Source organism: Vombatus ursinus, unplaced genomic scaffold (genome assembly GCF_900497805.2).
Source record: "Vombatus ursinus unplaced genomic scaffold, bare-nosed wombat genome assembly UNPS02014830.1, whole genome shotgun sequence".
NCBI classification, from domain to species: Eukaryota; Metazoa; Chordata; class Mammalia; order Diprotodontia; family Vombatidae; genus Vombatus; species Vombatus ursinus.
In genome coordinates, this window is record NW_020954608.1 from 8,617,163 (window position 1) to 8,629,023 (window position 11,861).

Genomic DNA, 11,861 nt, shown 5'->3' on the forward strand with positions numbered 1-11,861 from the left:
TAATGCTAGAGTAGGCTCAGACTACCAGACATGGCAGGGAGTCCTTGGGATGATTGGAGTTGGAAACAGCAACAGCAATGGTCACTTACTACTGAAGACTTGTGCATTTCATGACCTTCTCATCACCAACACTGTCTTCCATTTACCTAAATACAACAAAATTTCATGGATGTACCCTTGCAGCAAATATTGGCATTTAATAGACTATGTCATTATAAGGAGAAAAGACAGACAAAATGTGAGACTGATGAAGGCAATGCGTGGCACAGAGTGCTGCACTGATCACAGACTTATCCTCTCCAAGCTAAATATTCTCATTCAACAAAAGCAGTGACCCCAAAGCAAAATGACTACCAGAAAACTTAATGTCAACACATCAGAGTGCTTCTCTGAGCAAGAAGAATCCCTTGCTAACTTGGAAGGAAAGTTAAGCCAAGACACGATTGGCAATAGTGGAACAGAAAAGGAGTGAGCAGCTTTTAGAGATTTGGTGTACAGCATTGCATTTACTCATCCGGGCCAGAACACTCGAAAACATCAAGACTGGTTTGACAAAAATGATAGGGAAATTTAGAAGTTGCTAAATGAAAAATGATAACTCCACAGGGTTTACCAGCAGGATAATTCATCCATCTCTAAGAAGGTAGCATTTAACTCCATCCAAAGTAAAGTACAAGCGAAGCTTAAAGAGAAGCAGGATGCTTGGCTCAGCAAGAAGGCAGATGAAATTCAGCTTTATGCTTATAATAACAATCCAAAGTGCTTTTATGATGCCCTGAAAGTTATTTATGGGCCAAAGACATATCATACATCTCAACTACTCAGGGCTGATGGAGCCACATTGATTAGTGATAAGGACATGATCCTAGAGAGAAGGGCGGAACGCTTTCATGGTGTTCTCAACAAACTGTCATCAATCAATGCTGAAGCCAGTGACTTTACCGGAGGTTGAAGTCAGTCCCTCTCTAGCCAAATTTCCAACTGAAGAAGAAGTTTTCAGTGCTATTAGGCTCCTCTCCTGTGGCAAAGCGCCTGGTGCTGATTCTATTCCAGCTGAATTCAAGGATGTCTCCAATGTCCATCTCTATAAAGGTAGAGGAAATAGATTGTCCTGTGACAATCACAGGATGATCTCTCTCTTAGTCACTGCTGGCAAGATTCTTGCCAGAGTCCTCCTTAATAGTCTGATCCTTCCCCTGAAAGATGGTCATCTACCTGAGAGCCAGTGGGGCTTCAGAAAGGGCCAAGGAATGGTCGATAAGGTGTTTGATGCCCAATAACTCCAGAAGAAATGCCTGGAGCAGAGCAGAGGTCTGTACACAACATTCACCGATCTAACCAAGGCCTTTGATACTGTCAGTTGTGAGAGCTTGTGGAAAATTATGTCAAAATTTGATTGCACAGAGAAGTTCATCAGTATTACACATCAGTTTCATGATGGCATGCTTGCCTGGGTTCTGGATAATGAACAATGGTTGAGTGCTTTCCCAGTCACCAGTAGAGTGAAACAAAGCTATGTGCTTGCTCCCATGCTTTTTAGAATAATGTCTTTAGCTATGTGGTCAGATGCCTGCAATGAAGACAAACACAGCATCAAAGTCAGCTACCATACTGATGGTAAATTATTTAACTTGAAAAGGCTACAATCCAAGACTAAAGTGGAGGGAGAGTTTATGCGTGATTTTTTGTTTGCAGTTTGCACTCAATGCAGCCTCTGAAGCTGAGATGCAACAGCTTGTGTTAATTTTAGCCTAACAATTAACACCAAGAAAACACAGGTCCTTTGCTTACCTTGTCAGTATACTTTCTAGGGATGTACACATTGACACTGAGGTTGATGCACACACATTGCCAGAGCTAGCTCAGTGTTTGGGAGGCTCCAAAGGAAAGTGTAGGAGAGAAGAAGTAGTAGACTGACCACCAAACTGAAGGTCTACAGAGCCATTGTGCTGACCTCATTGTTGTATACCTGTGTAACCTGGACAGTATATAGTGTCATGTCAGGAACTGAATCACTTCTACCTGAATTGTCTTAGGAAGATTCTGAAGATCACCTGGCAGGATAAGATACCAGATACTGAGGTTCTTTCTCAAATTAAACTCCAAGCATCAAACTCCACTGCAGAGATTGCAACTTCAATGGGGTGGCCACATTGTTCGAATACCAAATGTATGCTTGCCTAAAAACCTATTTTATGGAGAACTCACACAAGTACTCACCTGGTGGTCAGAAGAAATGATACAAGGACACTCTCAAGGTCTCTCTTAGGAACTTTGGAATTGATTACACAACATGGGAGACATTGGCACAGGACTTCCTAGCATGGCATGCCCTCATCAAACAAGGTGCTGTGCTCTATGAGAAAAGCAGAATTGAAGTAGTTCAAAAGAAACAAGATGAGCAAATTTAGAGAATTCACCCCAAATGTTCACATGGATTGCTTGTGCCCAACCTGTGGGAGAGCCTTCCAAGCTCGTATTGGTCTGATCAGCCATGGTCAGACACACTGTAACTTGACTCTTACATAGTTATGTCATTTTGGTCCTCTTCAAGAACAAAGGACAACAGCCAACCAATCAACATTTTAAAGTTCTTTTAAGCCATACAAATGCAACACAATTAACTGCACAGTATTGTTTGATTTACTCTGTGGCTTCCTTCTGATTTAGGTTCCAACAAAAGTCGGCAGCAAATTTTTCATAGTACAAAGTATCTCAGTAGCCCCAAAACCCATCATTTCTAATCATGCTACATTGGAGCATAGTATAGTGAGAAGAGTGCTAGATTTGGAATCATGAGACCTGGGTTCAAATCTCAGCTCTTTTGCTTGCTATCAGCATAATGTTGGCAAATCACTAAAGCTCCCTGAACTTCAGTTTCTTCAACTGCAAAATTATGGGGATGTATTAGATTCTCTCTAAGTTTCCTTCCAACTCTACATCTATGATCCTATGGAGAAAAAAATAATCTAACCAGTTAAAATTTGCCGATGTAAATAAATGCAAATTTAGAGGGAAAAAAACCAATGTCAGAGAAGAAGTTACTATAACATGGGCAAACTTTAATAGTGATAACTTGCGTGCTATTATGTATGTATAAGTGGAAAGAGTACTAGATTTGGAGTCAATTAACAGGCTTGCCAAGCCTGGAGTCAGGAAGACTCATCTGCCTGAGTTCAAATCTGGCCTCAGACACTTACTAGATATGTGACCTTGGGCAAGTCACTTAACCCTGTTTGCCTTGGTTTCTTCATCTGTAACATGAGCTAGAGAAGGAAATGGCAAACCACTCCAGTATCCTTGCCAAGAAAACCCCAAGTGGGTCACAAAGAGTTGGACATGACTGAAATAACTAAACAACAACAAACATTTATTAAATGCCTACTCTGTGGTGGGTGCTAGGGATACAAAAGCAAAAAATGAAAACCATCAGAGAGCCTTCATTCTGTGGGGTAGACAATATGTAGACCTATAAGTATATACAAAATATTCAGAAAGACTGGGTTTACTTTGCTGTTCTGACAAGAATTAACTGTGTGACCTTGGGCAGCTCATTTTATCTTTCAGAGCCTTGATTTCATTTTTAAGATGGGAATATGATATCCATAGTACCAGCTCCTTCACAGTATTGTGATTAAAGTGTTTTGAGCCTTAAACCACTGTATAATTGTCAGTTTTCACTTTTCTTATCCAAATTGTGACATGAAGGGTAGTGTATTGAGCTGGTCCATTAGTACATGTGTCTTGGACAACAGTGGAAGGTAGACAATCAACTTGACCCAGGTTTGAATAGGAAGAAGAGAGGGGACTGGATTTCATTTAATTGTTCGGTGTTTTCAATGATCCAAAGTTACTCCTACAAACTAACACAAGAGTCCATCTTTTTATCAGCTGTTGTCTCCTAATGGCTAAATGGCTATGAATGATGGAACACCATGAGCTAAGAGGAATCAAAATTGTAGATGATGCAAAGGGAAGAAGAAAGACTGAAGGTAGGTATTAGTAGGAGTAGCATATTACCAATGATGACTTGCCTGCAAGAAATGGTATAAAATACCACCTAGGATATGTGAGATCTAAACAAGCAAACAACAGAAGTGGACCAGGCATTGACTAGAGGAATAATAGGTGGATGGCTCAGTTGTTGAACCGGTATCCATGAAATACCTACATACCTAAAAGAAGACTGCCACAATATTAGGTAGATTCCCTTTGGAAGATTCATGGAAGGACTTGGAAAAGAATTATACAAGATCAGAAGACATGGTTATGTTGTGATCTGCACCAGTGGAGAGAGTGACCATATGAGTGAAATGAAAGATCCATAGAAGTATTATTACTACTACATATTTTTGCTTTGCTATTGAAAGAAGGCCCAAGATTCTTACAGTTATTATAGCAACTTAGAGCTGAGAGAGGCATTAGAGACCACCTTCATTACAAAGAGAAGGGAAGGAGGGTGAAATATCTGACCCAAGGTCACATAGCTAGTTAGTAAGAGCCAGGATGATGCTCCAAATTTCCTGACATCCAAAGCTCTGTACATTGCACCATGCTACCTCAACTAGAAAAACAAATGTTTTGTTTAACATTTCTTATGTCTTGTTTAAACACAGCTGTAGCACTTCTTAAAATGATTAAGCTGTTCTTTCCGTAAACTGGTCTGTTTTATAAGCTAAATATTTTGGACTCTTTGTTAGTAAACTTTTTACAGAAAATCACTGGGTACTTGGAGTTAGTTGTACATTTAAACTGAGTATATGTCGTGTCCTGGGTGGGGTGCTACAAAGTAGGGCATTACAACCTGTGTGTGTGTGTGTGTGTGTGTGTGTGTGTGTGAAATCACTCTCATGGGGTGTATTACTCCATTCACTCTCAGGTAGGCTCACTCACTCCAGCCTTCCTACACACTAGCAGGTCTGAGTTCCCAGAGATATACCACCACTGTGTGGTTATATTCAAACTCTCTCAGAGTCTTATGGGAAATCCTGTTGAAGGAAAATTCTCTTCCCCTACTTACCACTCTAGTATTTCAGTCCCCATCCAATTCATTTTCTATCAGCATAACCACCATTCACCATTAATGACACTTTTAAAATCTTAAATATGCCCATTTATGTAACAATAAAGCAAAAGAAATTATAAATATTAACCATTTAAAACTGTGTATAAATAATAAAATACATCACAATACCCATATAAACCCAGCTCATACTTGCCCATCAGTACACTGAATATCTATGGTGAGGAGTAAACACATTTGCAGTGATGCACATGAGGGAAGAAAAGACTTTTACTTGGGATAACTCACAACACTGGAGTTCAGGTTTCAATATTATTGGTTTATTCAGGAACAAATGTACGAGATAACTGCTCCTCTGCTCAGTGCCTGACTGCTGAACTTCATTTCTTTTCAACTAGGGAAATTCTTATCTGAGATTAACTTGAATATATCATTTACAAGCACTTTCAATTAATCACCTTTTAAAGGATGTTTAGAAAGCGTTACTTCTTAATGTGAACAGCAGTTTTCTTTAAACTAAAGAACTACAGAGCTCATCAAACCTGCTACCTCTGACCAGACCAGTCAGTTATTCACTAAACTGGATGCTGCAATTGTCCAATCAGAATAAAGCTCACAGCAGTACAGTTCAGAATGACTATTAAAGACAGTTTACTATAATACCAAACTAGCTGTAAAGCTCCCTGCCCCTACCTGTTTTTCCTCCTCAGGTCAGAAACAGCAACTCTTATAAGAAAGCTTCCCCTCTTTCCAGTTCTCATTAGCACTCATGGGCAATAGCTCTCACTGAAACTCTTGTCCAAGAAAATCAATTTGCTCTCTGACCAGTCAGGAACCACTGTTGAAACCTTCTATTTAGAAGAGACACACCTTTCACAGAGTAGTTTTTCAGCCCAACTCCTTCCCATGTCTTCAGCACTTAAATGAGAGACTTCTGGTTCTTAGTAATTCACCTTTCACTTAAAAAGTCACAGTTTCCCACATTTCCCCATCAAATCAATAGTCTATTTAATCATACTTCACTTTCTAAATGTTTATATGATTTCTTTTTTTTTTTGGCAAGGCAATTGGGGTTAAGTGACTTGCCCAGGTTCACACAGCTAGTAAGTGTCAAGTATCTGAGGCTGGATTTGAACTCAAGTCCTCCTGACTCCAGAGCCGGTGCTCTATCCACTGTACCACCTAGCTGCCCCTATATGATTTCTTATTTTAGATAAAAATTACCCTCTTTATAGTAAGTACATTAATATAGAACCAAAACAATTTAGTTTTGTATGCCAAAATGCTTTGTACCTTTGATATCTTCAGTACAATCATCTGTCTCTTTGGTGCCCTTGAAATCCTGTTTTTTACACTCATATTTGTCTATTTTTTCATTAAAACCCTTGGCTCAAAGGGCCAGTTGCATAAGACTATCCTCAGGTGGAGATAGATTGCTCAATGCTCCACACCTGTGTGAGGAGTGGAATTGGTGAGAGCTAAAGAGAAAAAAGATGCTTGGCTTCTAATTTCCAGCTTGAAGAGAGAAGACACATCATTCCAACCTCTTTCAAATCACTGAAGGGAGAAAAAGACTGGGAAGAAGCTAGTAGGTAGAGGAGCCAGCACTTCCATCTTGTCTCTGTTCCCAGCTTGTCACACTAGAGACTTCAGGGAATTTCCACTTGGTGAGATCTGAGATATTCTTTCTTTCTTGGTTGAATTGAGTAGCCCCACTCCCAAGGAGAGAGCTCATTTACTTCATATAATCTAATATGTATTCTCCTATTCATACTTTCTATGATTTTTGTTTTGCTATTGACTTAGACAAATGGGTTTATTTGCTATGTATCTTCATTGTGGAACTGGTATCTTGTGGGGAGGGAGTTAAGCCTTGGATATATAGCTTGAGAAACAATTTCCCTCTTAAAGGATAGTGATCAGGATACAGCTTGAACATAAAAATTATTTCCCCTAGACTAATAATATTTAAGAAAGCAATATATATGTATATATGATACACACATATATATACATATGTTACATATTGTTATATATTATATATAATGTATTATGTGCACACACATATACATATATATATATACACACACCTATATATTATATCCCCTTATATCCCTTCTCTCTGAGGAGAGCACAGTGCCAGCTTCTGGCACCAAACTTCTGCTTCCATTCCTGGCAGGAACCAAAGTTTCCCTTGGAAAAGGGTGGGGGGAAGAGATTCAAAAGACATCTATTCTTGCATCCCTGCAAGTCACATCTAGACAGACCCACTTGGACACATGTAACCTAAATTGGCCAAATAACAGCACACCCCCACACAGCCCTTACAGGATAAATAGAAACTTTCTCTCTTTATGGGGTCCTATGGGGTCTCTCTTTTAGGGGTCCTAGGTTTTAGTATTTGGAAATTTAGTGACTAAGTTTGTATTCATCTCTTTCTAATTTCACATAATTTGAGTCTATCCTCCCTTTGCAGTCTTTTTTCTTCAAAGAAGAATCAAGTTAGATCTGGAAGGAACTCTGACATCTGGAGCGAATTTAGTTGAGTAGTGAGGGTGTGGGAGAGGTCCTAGAGCAGGAGTGAGGACCCTGCGGCCTTGAGGCCTCATGTGGTCTTCTACGTCGTCAAGTACGGCCTTTTGACTGAGTCCAAGTTTTACAGAACAAATCCTTTTATTAAGGAGATTTCTTCTGTGAAGTTTGGATTCAGTCAAAGGGCCACACTTGAGGACCTAAAGGGCCACAGGTGGCCTAGAGGTTCCCCACTCCTGTCCTAGAGTATAACCACTCCCAAGTGTGGTGAAGGTGGACTAGAAATGGAAAAGACTTATTTACTTCAACCTCTTAATTTTATACATATAAGTAATACCCCCATCTTTATTCTTTTGGACCAAAGCTATGATTTCTTTAGTATAGGAAACTCTCAGTGATGAAACTCCCTCTACCAGTATACTCTCTTGCAACTTACCATCCCAGAGAGTTGCTTAGGACACTGGGAGATTAAGTGACTCACTTGAGATTAAAGACTGTATTTGTCAGAGCAGGGACTTGAACCCAGGTGTCCCTGACACTGAACCATCTCTCTATTCTCATGCCATGCTGCTTCTTAAGGAACCATTTAAGAATAAGTGTAAGCCTAATACATTGTTGGTAAAACTAAATTACTTCAACCACTATAGAAAGCAATTTAGAATTATGTTAAAATCAATAAAAGCTGTTTATATTCTTTGATCCAGAGGTCCCACAGCTGGACACTTCCCCAAAGTAAGCTAAAAACAGGTCTCAGAAAAACAATATTCATGGTGACAATAATATAAGTCAAAAGAACAATCATAGAAAAAGAAACTGAATGTTGCATAATTGCAATGACCAAGAAACTCAGCCCTAGAGAACAGCTGAAAAAATTTAACTCCCTCCCTTCTTTGCAGAGGTGGGGCGTAGAAAATTGCTGATATTATCAGATCCGGTTGATATGTTGATAGGTTTTGCTGAACTGCTTTCTCTCTTTTTTTTTCTTTTATAAGAAATGGTTGGCTGGGAAACCATTCCTTATAAGAGATGTTTGAAGGGATGGTTGGAGGGAAGGGAGAAGGATATATTCAGAAATAAATGTGATGTTAAAAAAAGATATCAATAAAATTTTAAAAGGTATATATAAACATAATGTGCTAGAATAATTAAGTACCAGGATCAAGTTCCTTCGACTTGCCTCCCCTAGACCTCAAAACTCCTTTGTCTTTTCACTCATCCTCTTTTATTCTGTCTCTGAAGAACCAATTTTCTTCTAACTTCTCAAGGCTAACCTGTCCACCTGTTACCTTGATTCTATGCCTCATGTCTCCTTCAGGACTTTGCTCCATCAATCATATCCTTTGTCTTACGCATCTTTAACCCGACTCACTCTACTATCACCTCCTCTGTTTATTATTGGCTCAGGTCTTCCTTGTTCTAAAACAAACAATCAAAAAGCATAGTGCTGATGGGCCCCCTTCCCACTTTTTTTCCCATTATTATCCTTGATATTCTTAACCTTTTGTTCCTCCATATAAATCTCGTTATTTTTTTTTTCTGGGGCAGCTAGGTAGTGCAGTGGATAGAATTCTGTGCCTGAGTCAGCAAAACTCATCTCCCTGGGTTCAAATCTGGCCTCAGACACTTACTAGCTGTGTGACCCTGGGCAAGTCACTTAACTCTGTTTGCCTCAGTTTCCTCATCTGTAAAATGAACTAGAGAAGGAAATGGCAAACCATTCAAGTATCTTTGCCAATAAAACCCTAAATGGAGCCACAAAGTCGGACGTGACAGAAATGACTGGACAACATCAAAATTATTTTTTCTAGCGCTATAAAACAGTCCTTTGGTAGTTTGATTGGTATGCCACTGAACAGATAAGTTAAACCTCATCATGTCTTTTGAGGCAGAAGAATCACAGAAGGCACAGAAGAAAAACCAGACTCTCAAGCTAGAGGAGTCAGTTTTGATACTTAGTCACTGACCTTCCCTAGTCTTTCTTTTCTTCATCTAAATCGGAGATTCTCAACCTTTCTTTCTGTCATGACCCCTTGTCAGAATAATGTTTTTAAATGCATAAAGTAAACTATCTGAGATCACAAAGGAAATAATTATATTGGAACAGTTATCAACATTTTTTTTAAAACAAGGTCACAGACCCTAGGTTAAGACCTCTGATCTGTAGAATAAGTGGGTTGACCTGGTGGCTTCCAAAGTCATTACCAGTTGGGATCCTAAGGTTAAAACTGGAAAGAATTCAGATATCTGAGGCAAATTGAATTGAGTGAGGTGGAAAGTGGGAGATTACCAAGGCACAATCCAAGATTGGCTATCAGGTAATGAAACTGTTTAGCCACAGCGACCCGTGAAACGGTACCTTCAAATTCAATGAAAGTATATTTGGTTACACAGGAAGATACTACAAAATCAGAAATTAATAATAAAAAAAGGATGATTTGGTCTCGAGCAACTATATGCTATGTCTTTGTATTTGCAGCCCAACAACTGTCCAGATTTCTCATCAAATTTTATCCTTTGAAGTGAGTTTTTTAATTTGGCTCAAACCTCTATCTTGACTCAGCTTGTTGATCCAATTAAAGGTATCACGTTTCTGTGAATGTTCCAGGCAGCATTAGAGATGGAAATTTAGTTGAGCCGCTGGGTCTAACAACCAAACCAGTGGGTAAAAGAGAATTCAAAAGTTTCCATACCATGAATTTTTTTTAAAACAACTTTTATAGCTGATGGTCTTGTATCAAGGAAGTGCTGTGTAAACATTCCATGCCTAAAGAGAAACATTTTTTGTGAACCATAGAGCACTCTGCTTTAGGTCTGGGCTGTCCCAGTTTTCAGGAGCACTTAACTCCAGGCAAGCTAGGGAAGAGGGCTAATGGAAAAGATCAAATGTTCAAGGTAAGAGCACAATTGTTCCCATTGTGAAAATGTTGGTGTATAAAATTTCTCTTCATTAAAGGTAGAAAGGTGATGTACTTAAATATGGCAGTTATACATTAACTACTACTTCTATTCTTCAACATAGAAGAAGCACAAAAAAACATTTTTATAAATGATTAGACACTGAATAGAGAGCAATATGTAAACTGGGTTGATTTTTCTCCTTAAAAAACAGTTTTCTTTCAACCCAGTTCAGGGTCAGCTCTGTTTTTCTTGGATCACTTAAAGGAATTAAGCTGTTTACATGAACCAATTTCTCTTTATCTAGGAAAAAAAGCATTCAGCTTTCAACTTTGGACACAGCCTATGGTTTGTTTGGTTTTTTTTTTTTCTTTTTTTTGGAATCCTAGCAATAAAAGTGGCTAACATAAATGAAACTGTGCTTTAGTAAATTGTACACAGCATTGTATTAGAATGTGAAGTAATGAAACGTAGTAGATAGAGTGCTGGACTTAGAATCAGAAAGACCTGAATTCAAATATTTCTTCTGATACTTATTGGCTGTCTCACCATGAGCAAATCATCTAATCTTTCAAAGCCTCAGACAATTCTCTAAATTGACTTAGATTTAAATTTCAGACCATTACAATCTGCTTTGCATTGGAACTCAGGTAGATGACTACCTGAATACCCAATGTACTCAGCATTGGGGCCCATACAGATGAAAGTCCAGGACACCTAAAGGGTTATCAATTCAAATAAAGTCAAAATGGTGCAGTCTCCACACTAGACCATTGTTACTTAACATTAACATTTTGCTCACACTAACTCAATTAAGATCACTAAGCTCAATGTAAAAGAGGGAATCCAGAAGGAGGGAAATGATATGACTATCTCTGTCTTAATCATCCATATATAGAATCTTATGTTCAATTCTGGGTTCCATAATTTAAAAGGTACAATGACAAGTTGGAGAATATCCAGAGGAAAGTATCCAGGACGGTGAGGGGACTTATTTTATGCCATAGGGTCAATTTAATAATAAAAGTAAAGATAGTAATAAGAATGAAAATAAAGTAAACAGTTAATTCATCTCATGGAATCTTTCTCCAAATATCACTTCAGTCATTTTTTTCCTAGTCATATCTGACTCATCATGACCCCATTTGAGGTTTCTCATTTTTCAGAAGAAGAAACTGAGACAAACGGGGTAAAGTGACTTGCCCAGGGTCACACAGCTAAGTGTCAGAGGCCAGATTTGAACTCAGAGAGATAAGTCTTCCTGACTCAGGCCCAGCACCCTATCTACTTCACCATCTAGCTGCCCTATCAAAATATCATTTGGACTAAAAAAGTGTAAAGGTCCAAATGTACACCAAAGGAAGATAAAGACTCAAGACTTTGAGCTCAGATATAGAGATCACATTGACCC